Raw genomic sequence first — 16,569 nt, 5'->3', positions numbered from 1 at the left:
TTGCCATATAAGCACATTTTCACTTCCTACTTTAAAATTAAGAGCCTTCTCTGATCCATGTTAATAGTCCACATCAAAATTAACGATACTTTTGTCAACATTGTAGCATTTTAGAATAACAAATAAGTGTTATCACACACTCTGTAGGGCAATTGCAGCTAAATATTGTCTTTCGTAGTAACCTTGCTATGATTGTGGACACTTCACCTTTCTGCATGTGTCACCTGGCTTGTATTCTGTTTGCTTAGCACTGACATCACTTCTACTGGTATTGCTTTTCATGCTGTTAAACAAAATCAGAATTTTTTTGCACAGCATGCTTAGAAAACAAGTGCTAAATTAGACTTTGCATCCATGTTCCTGTGCACTCTGGTGAAGTTTGCTCTTTCTTTAATCTCTTTCTCTGGCAGAAGTTACATTTATTTTCCAGTGATATGTGACATTCTTCTGAGATGTATTGTGGTTGATCTGTGATTCAATAATCATATGCTGTACTTTGGAGATACAATAGTTGCCATGATTTGTCTTTTTCTTCCTGTTGCTGCTGACGCATGTCCTCCATTACTGGTTTGTCCTGATTGTGAGGGGAAAAAATTACATCTGTGAGCACATCTATTTATGGCTATTCTTATCGATAAGAATACTAGCTTCTTCCCTGTATCAAAATAACCTGTTGATATGTGTTGATTCCATGCAATGTCAGCTACTTAATTTAATTAAAAGTTTAGCATCTTTTCCTAAGAATTCCTGTGTAAGGGTTTCACAGTTTCTGATTAAAAGATATAGCATGAATTTTTTGAGATTCTAAAAGCTGCATGCATTTTTTCTAATATTTCTCTACATTTTAACTTTTTGGTCTGTGCTGGAAGAGTCATACAGAAGTGACAAAATATCAGAAGACAAGGATCCTTCATGCTTGTGACTTAATCAAGCCTGAAAAGTAACTGAAATACACATGTAAAGTTGTTGTCATTCGTTGGCACATTGTTAAGAATAAAGAAATTCAAACTCAGCACAGAAGTCCTTACAAAATCATTTAATGTCAATTTGATGTTTACATGAGACAAGGAGAGTTCCAAATACCAAAAAAATTATTGCATCCATGTTAGAGGTGTACAAAGGAGGAGCAAATATTAGAAGAAAACCCAGTTCTCATGGACACTTTTTCTGAAATATCAAAAGGAAAACAAGGTAAATCCTACCAAAGGGAGCAAAGTTTCTTGCTGTCACAGGAATAGCACTGAAATGGGAGCTCACATCTGAAAGGCAAATTGGTGTCAGGCTGAAACCAAAGTAGACTCGATTTTGAAGAGTGGTTTTGAAGAATGACTGATATTCCCCTCAGTGAGGGCAATGTGTAATAATAAACCTTCAAAACTATTTATCGTAATAAAATCCATGTGAATTTGAATACAAACTCTGGAATCTTCCAGAGTAAGTTCTGCATGAGAAGGACTTGACGCAGTCTTGTGAAAGACTGTCTCAACCAAGGACACTAAAGTTACAACTGCCGACTTGAAACAGACAAATATCAGAAAAACAGAACTGTTGATGTGCTTTAATTTTTAAAGTTTATTTTCCAAGTCTATTATAGGTTGTATATTCCCTTTTTGTGCAAAATCCCATGGGAAGGTAAGCACAGGCACTGTGTATTTATGCAACATTTAAAAAGTTGGTGCACCAATCCCTGTGGACCAAAAGGCTCATGTCTCTGGAAGACAGAGAGATAGCATTTTTAATATAATTAAAATAATATCAATTAATTATTTACCAATATATCACCAATTAATTCAGGTCATCCCTCTTTGTTCATTCAGTTGCACTCAATTCAACTCAATTGGCCTGGACAGCTTCCAGCCCAGTGGTGAGATCTCACCTTGATCTTTTTGCCCTCCTTGACTTGTTCAAAGCATTTGAGAAAGATAGAAGCCACAGACGGGAGCTTCTGCTCAGCAGAACGGTGGTGGCTTACAGTGGAGATCACACAAGATGTTGGCAGCATTATGCTATGGAAGCATGACACAGTGAACAGATGAACTTCACGGTTTTTCACAGCTTTTCCAGTACCACATCTACTTGAGTGAAGCAAAACTTCCATATAATCAGCTATCCAGAGTCTATCATTTGTCACACGCTGAACAAAGTCCTGCTTCCGTGATGGTGGATCAGAATACTGAATACAAAAGGCCGTTTCATATCCTCCTGTGTAAGAATAATTTTATGTCTTTAAATTGTTTATGAATCGTCTAGCCACTTATTCAGTGCTGTAGGCAAGAAACAGCAAGAATATGAGAATAACTAGGGCCTGAACATTTGTGAATAACCTATCAGAAATATTTGTTTGAAACTTCTTCCATTTATATGGTTGTCTTGCATTCAATAAAGGCATTTTAAAAGCAATTTTGCTTTACTAATGCATATTAAGTAAGACAATCACCTTCTTCTTTCAGTTAAAAAAGTTAATAGATCTGCCTTGCATCAACTAGAAATATTTTTGTGTGTGTGCATAATAGTACTATGAGTAACAATGCAATATAGAATATGGTTATAATTCACGCAGTATTTTAAATACTATTTTTGCACCTCTGTGTGATGCTTTATTAAAGTTCTTTACCCTGGAGGGTCTCAGTCACTGGGAAGCAAATAAAAGCCACAAAATAAAAAGTCTCTAAATGTATGAGTGTTTTATAAATCGGTGATGGATTTTACACTTTCCTGCTATGTGTCAGACCAGCATGAGGGTCCCCAAGAAAGTCAGCAAAGCTGCAAATAGATGATGAATATGCCTCTGGCAAAGCAGTTAGGTCTGGGGTGGATGACAAACTCAACTTCTCTTTTCCTTGGAAACACCCTCTATACAGAAAAGACTCAAATTCCTCCTTTATGGTTTTCACCAGTCAAATATCCATTAACTGGATTGTTTCCAAGAAAAAATTATTAGCTTGGTCTCCGTTATGAGAGCACCCTCCTACAGTGTGAATATTGCTATTGATGGCATAGATAATTGAAGCACAGGAGAAGCTTCCATTTCATTTGCAAGTAGCATTTAACCTCAAAGTGTCAAGTGCACTTCATCTACATAGAGAGAACATGAGTGTATATTTCAGTATACTTCAAACAGCAGCTTCTAGATATCACCAAGAGGGGATTAAAGCTTGTCCTCTTTGCATTTGTGTTTACAGATTTTTGTCTTCTGTTGATAGCCAATTTGTACTCAACAGGCATTCAGCAAAGTCAGACCCTGATCACTTTGAATGGGCTGAGCTCATAAAATTTTTCGTGAGTTCCTCAGAGAAAGATAAATACATTTGCTGAGCTCATGAGGACGCTGGAGAGATCAGCAGATGTAAATGGCAAGTTGAGGTAATATGTTACTCTTTGATAAATTTTAAAAACACCCCCGGTTTTTTTTGAGTAATCAGAAGTGTTCACAGCCATTAAGCCTCAGTAAGTCTAAAACACAGAATTGTACCAAGACATGTTCTCACTTCAAAAATGTAAACTGGAGTCACTACCCTGATCAAAATTATTCTTTGGACTAGCAAGAACATTCCAAGATTAAAGGAGATAGGAAAGCATGAGACTTGGAGGAAAACTGAACTTGTAATATTCTTTTTGGTGTTTAAAAGTTAGTGGTTTAGGGATCGCTGAACTTCAGACTCATCCAAAGCAAATATTTAACCCTTTTCTTTAAATTATCATGGCGGTAAGATTTTTCATTACTTTAAGAATTTTCCATCAAGGGTGTAAATTCACTGCTCATGGTTTCCCTCAAGTCCTTACAAATAGAGTGGTTTAAAGGGATAATATGCCATACATGAATAGGATTCTTAGTGTCTCCTGCTATTACCTGTGGCTCAATTGGCTGTTTAATTATTACTCATAAAACTTTCATAGATAAGTGTATGAAGCTGACACAGAACACTCACTTCTACTCATTAGTACCACTGCACGCTGGATTGAGACAATGCTAAATGGAGTTTTGTTTCTCTGCTGCTTATGTGCTGCATGGTCCTCTTCTAGCCACTTTGGTCTTGTGTGTGCCACACCAAACTAGGCGTGAAAGCTACTATAAAAGCTGCAGCAATACTTTTGCTCAGTATTGTTTTAGATTCTCCAGCTGTGGTTCTGAAACCACAAAGCAAATAAGTCTTGCAAGATTTCTTAGTGTGTTTGATGCAGTTATGACTATAGAATAATGGGTTGTTTGCAAATATTGTATCCATGAGTAAATATAAATATAAATATAAATATAAATATAAATATAAATATAAATATAAATATAAATATAAATATAAATAAATATAAATTCAGCATTTATGTATATGTAAAGATATCCACCTATTTATGTAGCTATATGTGCAATTAGTGCCACTAAACTGGAAATTCAACGGACTGTGTATACATCAGAAGTTAAAGAAAATAGCCTACTACTCTGTGTAGTTCTCTTTCCCATTCAAAACAAGCCTCATGATGAAGGCAAGACTTAGATAATTAATGGTGATTTGTCCTTGTTTCTAGTATTATCCTACAGCATTGTCTTCAGCAGTATACCAAGACCAGAAAGATACTGACAAATGCATTGTGACAATCCTAGTGCAAATCATATTACAGTCATCATAAAATTAATTTTGCCAAAGCAAAGATAATGATTCTAAATAATAGCTAAGCAAAACCATTATAGAACATTACTAGCAGGTGTGGAGGGTTCCTATGGCTTGTTTATAACAATGCAAAGCTGCAGAGCTCTTATCTTTATCAGAACCATTTTCTCTTGTTTGTGACTTATGACACCAGCAAACAAAACAACCTTGGCACCAGCAGCAGTTCGGGATCAATGTGGGTGTTAATGACATTGTGAGGAGATAAATACAAGGGCAGGAATCCAAATCCCACAACAGCCCTCTTGCAGTTAATGCCATCTCTGCAAATGGCATATTCTTGGATCAAGTCCAGGAGCTGTGGTCACAAGATGAACTTTCCCTGACTTTGCAATGCATTAACATCCAGCACACTCTGGCATCCGCAACCCTTGCTTATGAATCACTCAGAGGCCCCCACATATATTTTCCAAATAAGTGTCAGTAAACATGTTCTGTACTAAAGAGTACAATTGTTTAACACTTTGTCAGGCAGTTACCATGGGTTGTATCAACACATGAGGATGTGTTTTTTATAATTCACTTGGAATAGAATTTTGACCTATGCACCAACGAGCAGGTTGCAGATTGAGCAATATTTGTTTTCTGAAAGCCAGTATGATAATGCAAGGTCAGTTTACTGTAATTTTTTTTCCTTAATTAAAAAAAAAATATATATATATATGTATATATATATATATATATATATATAAAAGCTTAAGGGACATTTAACATATTTTGACAAGGTGACCCACAATTTTCCATTAGTGCAGTGTTTGTCTAAGCTCCTCTGCACTGATGTGCATGGACCATTCACTGATGTCTCACTTGGGGGTGGGAAATAGGGCAAGTGGGACCATTCCAAGGTCTTTCACAGAAAGACTGCATCTAGCTATTGATTAAACATTTGGATAGTTAATCAACACAACTAAGCCCTTTTAATCTGCCATGTGCTTTATAAAAAATATTTCATAAAAGAGAAGGAGCCACGAGGAGACAATTTTCATTTTTAAATTCAACATTAAAATATTCCTTAGTAGAAAATAAGGACATAGAAAACATTGTGAAATTAGACTTGATCCCAGCCTTGAGGTGTTAGACAATGACTGTGCTATGTTAACTCCACCAAGTTTTGCCTGTAGCAATGATGGACTACATGTTCAGTGAAGTCCATATTTTCACTATTTTTTCATGCACTGTAGAGAAGCAATGCTAAATTCCCAGTTCTTCAGTTGGTGAAGATTTTTTTCAGATTCCCAATAATACCACATCTATGAGATAGGATAGTTTTGAGTGCCAGGGGAGACCACCTGTAATGTGTAGAACTCATGAAATTGTATCAGAACAGCTTTTTTATTACATTAGTTTTTGCTGGGATGCCAGTGAAAGAAGCACAAACACCTGAAATGATGCAGTTATTATTTCACTACTGTATCTGCTGTACAATCTTCACCTGCACCATGCACTTCACTGTAGGGCCTCCAAAGTCACCACAATCAGAGAGATGTTATTCTCGACTTTAGTAATGTCTCAAAATTGCATTGATTTCAAAGGGTCTGGAGGATTTACACCAGCTGGGGGTAAGACAAGTGGGGCTTTTGGTACCTGGGAGAGCCTGCAAAGCATTCCCCCTATTTGCTACTGGCTCTCTGCAAGACGAGAATCAACATCAGTTGGTGAATATCAGCTAAACATCAGTTGCTCAGATGTAGGATCTGTGAACCCAGACATTGCATTGCAGCTGTAGATGCCAACTCCTATTCCTCTTTAACCATTTCTAAAGAGGAGTATTCTGCAAATAGACTGTGCTCCAGGTACACATTCAGGAGTTCCCTTCTTTTCACTCATGAAGGCTGCCTTTAGTTTGAATACAGAGGATGCAGCACCAGAGGCTCTGTGAATTGCCGTAACTGGAAAGAGGGTTAATAGAGCAGCGGAACAGAGCAAAATTCCAAACTGAATAAGTAAAGGTATGGCTGCAAATCTATTTAAACTATTTTAACTGATAGACTAAGTATGTCTCACACATAATATAATAAGCACTTTGCACTGTGCAAAGCGTCTTATAATGCAGTAGTTCAATTAGTGCAGTAATAATTTGCATAGAAGGGTACTGGGGAAAGATAGAGTGAGAAAATAGCTGTTTCATTGCTGTGGTTTCTCTACAACAGTACCGTTTGGGGAACATAACTAATAGCATGTCATAGATAAATTAAACCCAAATAGTCTTGGGCAGCAATTTTCCGTCCTCAGTGTAGTGGTGGCCAGGCATCTGTACAGCACATCTCTCTTCTATTATTCCCATAGTAGTGACGTTCATTGAAAAACCATGACAAATTATTTATAGCACCCACAGATAAAATTGAAAACAAATTAGAAACTATGCTGTGTAAATTATAATTACAGCTGTAATTGGTTAAAAGAATATGTAATAAAAATCTGAAAGGATGTGTAAACAGAAAGTGAGTTTCAGTTTTGAATCAACAGCTGATCATGCATTCATAATTCTTTCTCTTTTTTCTTCTAATTATACATAGCAAAGAATCATCTAATATTAGTAAAATATAAATAATACCATTTCTTTTTAAGTTGTAATCTTTTTTATGATTGGGTTAAGAGAAAATGCCTCACTAATATTTGTTTACAGTTTTAATGTTTGTTAACTCTAATTCCTTACTCAAAATAAAAGTTTAAGGCTTGACATTCCTCATTGTCACAGGAAATATAACTGGAACACGAGAAAAAAATGCACATTTTCATTCATGGGCTCTGGCTACTCATAAAGCAGTAATTCACCAGCAAACAGGTCCTAAATTTTTTCCCCCCTCATCCAAAGATCCACCCAATTTAAGAGCAATTGAATTTAGAAAGTAACCATTCCCCAATGGCTCCATTTCACAGCTTAACTAATTAACGGAGATAACCATAAGTTTTGGAGTAGAGATGCACCATGTCACTAGCTACTGGAGGATAACCACCTTTCTACTAGCCTTGACCCATCATGACTTTTAGAGGCTTTTGAGGGCTCTGGGCCTCCTCAGCAAAGTGACGCATGGCTGGGTGCACCAATTGTGCAACAGCAATCTACCACAAGATTAAGCATTATTTTTCAATTTTTCGTCCCACTATTTCACAGCACCTATTGTTCATGTTGTGGAAACGCCACATCAGGGGGTCAAAACTAGAGTGTGCTAGAGGAAGTAGCCCTGCTCACAGAAAAGACTATCTAACCACATTCCCATGGATTTACAAACTTAGCATGTGTCAAGAAAGAGTAAGGAAATTAAGAATGGGAGAAGAGGCAACTGCCAGTTATCTTGGAAGCAAAAAAGTAATATTTTTAGCACTATAAACATGGTCTCAGCCTAATGGCATGTGCAATAATATAATTTCTACAGCAGCTTTTTGGCAACTTGTTACAGTTTTGCTTGTGAATAATTTGTGTGTGTGAATGTGCAGTCAACTAAACCCTGAGTATGTAATTGCAAAATAGTCTGTATGACAATGTATAAAAAATTAATCATTTAAATATCTTTTGTGAAAAATATCATCATTGTTATTGAACACTAGGAAGCTATTTGTATGACCATGTTTTAAATTGGTATGTCATTGATGTGTATTTAATGCTCTTAGCCACTGTCTGTGAAGTAAAGGAGTTTTATATGGTTCCAGATGTGGGAAGATTTACATAATAACCATTAAAGAAATATAGGAATGTCAGTTTAGAGACTGGTATTCAAACATTTGTCTTTTAGTGTTTTTTTCCTTAAAACGAACTTTTATTAACTCAGCTAGTGATATTATTATCAGCTACTGATATGAGAATGTTGTTCTGCCTTTGAATATCTTTCATTTTACCACTTTTATTGCATCTTTAATATTTAACATTCGTCTTATTATAGACAGAGAGCATGAAATGCATGCGTGGTTTCCACACAGTTTTAAAGTTCAATGCACAGTCACAATTCTGAGGGGAGATTTCACACGTTTATGAAAACCAAGGCATTTTTGCAGTAAAGTTACAAAGTGTGAAAGAATTCTTGTCTTATCTGCCTTACTTATCATGTTTATGAGTTATTTTGCCTGGAAGTAAATTGACAAGTTGTCAATGAACAATAGACACTGCTTCAGCTAGGCTTTTCACAGGTTCAGATGCCTTTGGGCAAAAGGGCTAAATCTGTAGTTTGCAATCTAGCATATGGAGTACTGAAGAAAGTGTCAATGGGGTGAGAGACATTTAGTGAGAAATTCATATGGCTGCTGATCTCTAACCAATTCATTTGGTCTGGGGTTTATGAATTCATGTATAAGTGTCTAGCCTTGCAGTTAGATTTCAATTTACATATAATGACCCAATTCCATTTATTCCTGCTGTACTGCTGATCTGCTCAAAATAAATACTTTTATTTTCGCCACAAGCAATGGCACCTGCATCTCTAATCATAATTAGAACAGTCTAATACGGTGTCCCCATATTCCAGCTTTTTGTTAGAACTGCACTTTAATTAACACAAATCTTAATATCTTTATCCCTACCCTCATTGTAAAGGCACCCTCTTGAGGTGTTGAGCATGTTGTACACTTTACAATATGATTATTTTCAATTCACATACTGTAATAGGGGAAACATCACTGTAATTTCCTTTATATAGTGTTGTATTTGTCAAGAGACCTTAACACACAGAGGTGAAAAAATGTAGTGTCAAAAGATTATCCCATTTCCACATACTCTATAAAAAATTTGTATGTGGTAGAACAATGAGGAGAGAGCTCAGAATTTCTCTCTTTTTTGGGTAAGGAGCTTGTCTTTAATATCTGCCTTCTCTTTACCTCTCTGACTAGTGAAGCTATTAAAGGACAGAACCCATAAAATGCACTGTTTACCTGGCCAGAGGTAAATTCACACTATTTTAGACATTTGTTACCCATTCACTCATCAAATTATATTTAAAATAAGCTGCAAGAAATCCTGAACTGTTTTTCTAGGAAGTATTTACACATTTGTGTAGTTCAAGAGCATTATAGCTGGCAATTAGCAAAGGAAATAATACTATGAGCAGTGAAAGTGATGATAAACTAATGACAACAGGGCACTAAATTAAACTAGTTATCACACTTAATTAAGGGGCAGCTGTGGTACTTGCTTGATGTCAATATCTTACACGTGAGAAAAAAGGATAAGTAGCCTATTTTTGTTATTATCACAGCCAAAGGAAGTACAACTCAAGCAAGGAGGGATATGAATTATAAATACATCACATCATGTAATGCACTAGTCAACCTGAGGAAAATAACGAATGCATTATATTTTAATGACTTACAAACTCTTCAATTATTGATGATCATAAAGACTACTGTGGCTACTGTACTGAAATATTATTTAGATTTTAATTATCTGTATGCAGCAATGAAGCATGTTTTCCAAGATCCACAATTTGCATGCCAATTCTGACTTATAGAGAAACAGAGAGATTATGATCAATTCTATTCTTACATGACTTATTTAAATTCAAGAAAGTTTTAAAAAAATATCACAAGAAAAATTCCAGAAAGGCTTCAGCTGGATATTGTCTATCTTGTGCCAGCTACAAAAACAAAGTATTTCCAAATCTGTAATAGTTGCAGAATTCCAGACTGCCTCTCAAGCAGTCTGTCTCTTCACTCTGCCTTTTCACTTTTGTGAAAATTGTACTGATCTTAAAATGAAGCACAATATTTCTTCCAAAAAATGTTGAGTCACCCTCAGTAAAAGAGAAGAGAGGAAACATGAAATCTCATTTTCAAAATGTGGCTAGATGTAAAGTAGATGGCCATCCTTAAAGTAGAGGGATGTGTACCGTAGTTGCTGTGAATGCCCTCGTTATTTCTGAGGGTTAAAAGCCATATTTATCCCCTTCAAATTTTTTTATCTGCTATGGCAGTACTGAATACTCCTGCAAACAAAACCAAAAAACAATCAAGAAAGAAAAGAAAAGTAAAGAAAGCTCCTGATTTTAAGAGAGGAAAACACCAACTTTGTGCAAAGTCTGAGATTGTCAGTGTAATTACTTTTCATGCGAGCCAAGATCTGAGCCATAATTGTAGACCTGCTTGTTTATGAAGGGCTGCGAGAGAGTGAACAAGGCTTAGAACCTGACAAGGACCAGCTCAAGGGGGGAAAACCTACTGAGGGTCTGACAAGCTCTCAAGAACCAGAGGACCACAAGAGTTTTCATGCCCCAGCAGCACAATCATCTCCTGGGAAGACAGCCTCTCCCAATACTAGGAGAGTGTTGCTCCCCCAAGCAGCAGTAAGCACCTAGCACCAAGATAGGTGTCTAAGCAGATGCTAGAAAGCTAGCATATCAGATTCCCCCGGCTTGCTTTTCTTTCAAGAGCTCCAACTCTTCCATCCTTTCAGGATGCAACTTTGCAGCTGATGCAACTTGCAGCTTTGTACAATTATGCAAAGTGAGGATGCTTATGGTTTTGCAGTAACCTATTAGCTGCAGAAATTTAGAAAATGCTTCTTATGTGTTACCTATTAATAAACAAATTTATCTTATGTGTTATCTATAATCAACCAGTATTAATAACAATATTGATTCAACTGTAATTCACTCCTGCTTGGGATTCATACCTTGGTTTCCTGTAGAAGCTCAGTAGTAGTGACCAAAACACTGTTAAACATAAGCTGGGTAGGTAGAAAGTTTTGTGGTAAAGTACTCATGGCCAGGCTTACACAGCCATGACTGGAGGAAAGTCCAGGGGTAAGACTGAGCTGTACATGATGGCTCCCAAGTTCAGCACTGAGCCTCAATAGGACCTGGAAGCCCTCAGCAGCCAACCAGGAGAGGAAGGGTTGTTCCAGGGTGATTTCAACAGCTCCAGGGAGCGCAAGCAACTTGGAGTGCCAGAAGCCCACCTCAACACCTCTTTTGTTAAGAGGAGGAGAAGGGTAGTTGTAGCAATATAGGAAATTCCCATGTGAGGGGAATGGAGGGCCTGCTCTGCAGACTGGACCTAACCCACAGGAAGTCTGCTGTCTCCAAGGGGTGAGACAAAGGACATTACTGGAAAATTCTCCAGGCTAACAAAGTCCTCTGATTACTATCTGCTATTTGTTGTTCAAACTGGCATCAACAAAATAATAAATAGAAGTCAAAGTGCAATCGGAAGAGATATCAGGGTTCTGGGATGATTGATAGAGGGACAAGAGCATAATTGGTGATCTCCTCAATTCTTTCACTAACAACAAATAATAGCCAAGGAATAGGCAGATCTATCAGGTCAATGCAGGGCTCCAAAGTTGGTGTCAATGGAAAAATTTTGAATTTGGTGACCATGAGAGGATCTACTCCATATCTGGTCTACTTACATGTCACAGGATGCACCTATCTCAGAGGGGTAAAAGAGCTCTAGCACAGAAGCTTGTTGGCAGAACTTTTAACTAGTGTGGCAGGACGAAAGGGAAAAAGCCATACTCACCAGTGAAGAGTAATGGGATGCTGTGCCAAAACTTGAGGAAATGAGCACTAATTTCAATCTGCTCTAGGAAGTGTTGGTTACAATGAACCACACCATGTTTCTACACTAATGCACAGAGCCTGAGGAACACACAAAAGGGGCTCAAGGCTTTTGTTGTATCCCAGAGACTTGACATTACTGGCATAAGTGAAACCTATGAGTTTGGAATGAGTCCTGTGCCTTGATGGATGTTTCCAGGCTCTTCAGAAGGAATAGGCAGGGCAGAAGAGGAGAAGGGATCAGCACTCTGTGAAATGGAGGGGATAGAATGTATGGAGCTCTTGCTTGGCAATGGCACAGTTGAGAGCCTCTGGGTAAGAATCAAGGGGCAAACACATAATGATGATGTCATCATAGGAGTCTATTGTAGACCTCCCAGCCACGATGATAACACTGACAGAATGTTCTTTGAGTAATTAAAGGACGCTTCCAAGTCAACTGCACTTGTCATAAGGGGGAATTCAACTTGCCAAAAATTAACTGGGAGCATCACACAACTGGTACAACCCAGGCCAAAAGATTCCTAAGAAACCTGGATGACACCTTTATGGAATAGATCCTAAGGGATCTGACTCAGGAGGGTGTCCTCCTTGACCTACTGCTCATCTAAAGAGAGAATCTCATAAGCAATGTGGAGATCAGCAGCTGTCTTGGCCACAGTGACCATAAGCTGATTGAGTTTAAAATCTCTGCTAAGAGCAGGAAAACTGCCAGGAAAACATCAGCTCTGGACATGAGGAGAGCAGACATCAAGCTGCTCATGATACAAGTGAGTAAAATGCCCTGGGAAAATTTTTTTCTAGTTGTTGGGGTCCATCATTGCATTTTTTAAGCTTCACTTCCAAAAGGCACAGGAGCAGAGCAGGCAGGGCAGAAGGTTGGCTTGGCTGAATATTCTCTTGGAAATAAGGCAAAAATGCAAGTGGAAGTAAGGTCACATGAGGAATACAGAGATGCTGCTGCCACTGTAGGGAGAACATTTGTGCAGTCAAAATTGGAGTTGAAGCTGGCCAAAACCATGACGTCTCAGTGCCCTGAGCTGAAGGACCACGACTGCGAGAATGATCAACTCCCAGCTGACCCTGAAAGTGTGTGGGATCTGCTGCTGCACCTGGATCACTACAAATCTATGGGATCTAATAGGATTCATTCAAAAATCCTCAGACCTACCTGATGTCATAGCGAAACCTCTCGATATTTTTTCAGACATCTTGGGAATCTGGGCATGTCCTTGCTGACTGGAAGCTGGAAGACATTGCCCATTTTTCAAGGAGGGCAAGAAGAAGGACCCCAGAAACTGCAGGCCTGTCAGTTTCATTTCAGTACCTGGTAAAGTTATGGAGAAGATGATTCTGAGAGATGCTGAAATACACCTGAAAGAGTGTTTAGAGCCAGCACAGCTTCATGAGTGGAAAATCCTGCATATCAAACCCTGATTTACTTTTGGGACAAGGTAACACACCCAGCTGATCAAGGGAAGCCAGTGGATGTAATCCTTTTAAATTTCAGTTGAGCTTTGGATGTTCTCTCTCACAGTATCCTTATGGATAAAATGAGCCACAATTTTTGGCATTCACAAGGGCACAAAGGGTGATAGTGAATTGGATTACATCAGGCTGGTGACCTGTCACCAGTGGGGCTCCACAGGATTCCATTCTTGGCCCTGTGCTCTCCAGCATCTTCATTAACAACCTGAATGCAGGACTGGAAAGGATACTGTTGACTCCCTAGAAGGCAGGGAGGTCCTGCAGAGAGACCTCAGCAAATTAGAGGGATGACCAATCACCAACCACATGAAATTCAACAAGGGAAAGTGCTGGATTCTGCTCCTGGGATGGGGCAACCCTGGATGGATAGACAGTCTGGGGAATGAGATGCTGGAAAGCAGCACCATGGAAAGGGACCTGGGGGTCCTAGTCAGTGGCAAGTTGAACATGAGCCAGCAGTGCCCTGGCAGCCAAGAGGGCCAAGCATGTCCTGGGGGGCATCAGGGACAGCATCACCAGCTGGGCAAGGGAGGGGATTGTCCCACTCTGCTCTGCACTGGGACAGCCTCACCTTGAACATTGTGTGTGGTTTGGAGAACCATAATGTAAAAAAAGACATTCAACTATTAATGAGTGGTCAGAGGAAGGCAACAAAGATGGTGAATGGCCTTGTGGGGAAGCTGCATGAGGAGCAGCTGAGGTCGCTTGGTCTGCTCAGCCTGGAGAAAAAGAGATTGAGGAGGTCTCTCTATGGGAGAGACCTCACCCATATCTTCCTCAAATGGGGAAGTGGAGGGGCAGACACGGACCTCTTCTCCCTGGTGATCAGTGGCTGGGCCCAAGGGAGTGGCCTGAAGTTATGTCGGGGGAGGTTTAGGTTGGATATTAGCAAAAGGTTCTTCTCCTAGGGTGGTTGGGCACTGGAACAGGCTCCCCAGGTAAGTGGTCACAGCACCAAGCCTGACAGAGTTTGGGATGCATTTGGATGATGCTCTTTGGTACACAGTGTGACTCCTGGGGATGCTGCTGTGCAGGGCTTGAAACTGGACTCAGTTATCCTTGTAGGTCCCCTCCAATTTAGCTTATTCTTTGATTCTGTGACTTTTTTTCTTTCCTACAGACAATGTTTAAAAATACTGAGATTTTCTTTTTCCCCATAAATCAAACCAGAAATGCTCCCGAAGTTGCAAGTATTCTGACTGTTGTTCTGTAAAAAAAAACCAGAAAAAATATTTCCTGGCCTAGAACAGTATGTACCAACAGAAAGAAAAATTAAAATTAGTAAAGTAGCAGTAATCTCTGTACTCTTGCAGATTAAGTGGAAAATAGTTATGCTGTACTGTGCTCAGGCCACATTTCTGCCCCATCCTTTTCCTCTTTTAACTGACAACTGAAACCCACCAGAAAGATCTGCCTTTTTACAGTTGTTTTCTTATGCCTTGACTAAGTTTTCCTTAATTATTTCTCCAATTCTGTCAGCAATGTTATTGCCCTACTAGTTTAAAGGTTAAACAAAGCACCAAACCTGTCAAAGTGAGTGAAACCAACTGGTGAAGTGCTATCAGAAAGCAATCAGTGCTAATAGGTACATAATGGCTAACAGTGAGCTGTTTGCACTGAGATACATCACCCAGACAGAACACAGAGCTCGATGAAATCACACTTAAAGAAAACATAGAGTAACACAGCCAGCTTATAGCTGAAAACAACAGCACAGGGCTCTGAGTCTACAAACTCTTCTAAAAATAACATATACTCCAGTTACTAAGGCTTTGCTGTATCTCAAGTTCGTCACAGGATTTTTCTTCTGTTGTATGTTTGACATACCAGTTTAAAAAAAGAATAAAAAGAAACTGTTGGGATTATTCCCTTGGGATAAAAGGCTAAATATCAAAAATTTTAAGGCTTTCAACCTTTGTCTGCATTTTGCTAAAATAATTTGAGGAAGCTAGCAAAGTTATCTTGTCATTTTATTCTCTTATTCATCTTCTTTTTCTTCTTCTTCATCTTCTTTTTCTTCTTCTTCTTCCTCTGAAGATAAACTGTGTAGCTCATTAGCAGTTCCTTTGAACCATATGCAAAATAAAACTTTTGACTGTAGTTTGGTTTTTTTATTTCAATGTCACGCAAAGATATATTGTAAGAAGTGCCTGTAAGGTTTTCAGCACTCAGAGTCTGATCCTTCAAGAAGTTGAAAGTTGTAAGGTATCCACTATCATTTACTCAATGAAATTTTAAAATGAGCAGCTCAATGCTTTGCAGAAATAGGCAGATGATTTGTTCTATGGTAGGACTTCATTTCTCTTTGAATTAATTAATCTAAGAGGCATATGACAGTACTATCCCTCTACACATAGCAGACATTTCTTCTTCCCAAATGGGATAGAGGAAAAGCACAAGTTAAAACTTTCCTTTTGCAGCTTAGATTCACACTACATGCTACCAAGAAGCACATTGCACCAAAACCTTGGCCCTCTTCCAGGGGACATATTTTTGTACGGATCAACTATTTTCTAAGAAATGTAGAGTATATTTTACCTAAAATAGGGATATTTGTGTTTTACTCTGCGCATTTAGAATGATCTGTTAGGAAACTCTCATTTCTTATTCCTCATCCCTCCAAAAATATTGAACAAAATAAGTTTCAGAAATTAATCTCTTTTATGAAATATCTGCCACCCCTGTTTCTGAATGTAAATAGAATCATTTAACTACTTTTGGAGTATATTTCTTAGAGGTCTGATGGAGAATTTTCTGTCTCACCAGTACTTTTTAAGAAGTGATATGGGCTATTTCATCTTTGGTAAAAAATGCTAATATGTAATGACAACTCACATAATAACAGAAAACTGACTTTTATTTGGTTTATGTGCATTGATCATGTAAAGCAGGTTCTGGCTTCAAATAGCAATTGAATACTTTGTTCTCTTCCTACT

General features: G+C 38.3%; 1 long non-coding RNA gene across 14 annotated transcripts in view; it reads right to left on the bottom strand.

The window, feature by feature from the left end:
* Nucleotides 1-1,020: 1,020 nt before the first annotated feature.
* LOC148219759 (uncharacterized) overlaps nucleotides 1,021-16,569 on the bottom strand; it is a 165,639-nt gene continuing 150,090 nt past the window's right edge. For all 14 annotated transcript variants that reach the window (XR_015799603.1, XR_015799598.1, XR_015799604.1 and 11 more), the window contains one exon: nucleotides 1,021-2,202. This is a non-coding gene — a long non-coding RNA (uncharacterized LOC148219759). The remainder of the gene's footprint in view (nucleotides 2,203-16,569) is intronic.

This window comes from Sturnus vulgaris, chromosome Z, assembly GCF_052056855.1.
Source record: "Sturnus vulgaris isolate bStuVul1 chromosome Z, bStuVul1.hap1, whole genome shotgun sequence".
Lineage (NCBI taxonomy): Eukaryota > Metazoa > Chordata > Aves > Passeriformes > Sturnidae > Sturnus > Sturnus vulgaris.
This window is presented reverse-complemented; position numbering and strand designations above follow the sequence as displayed.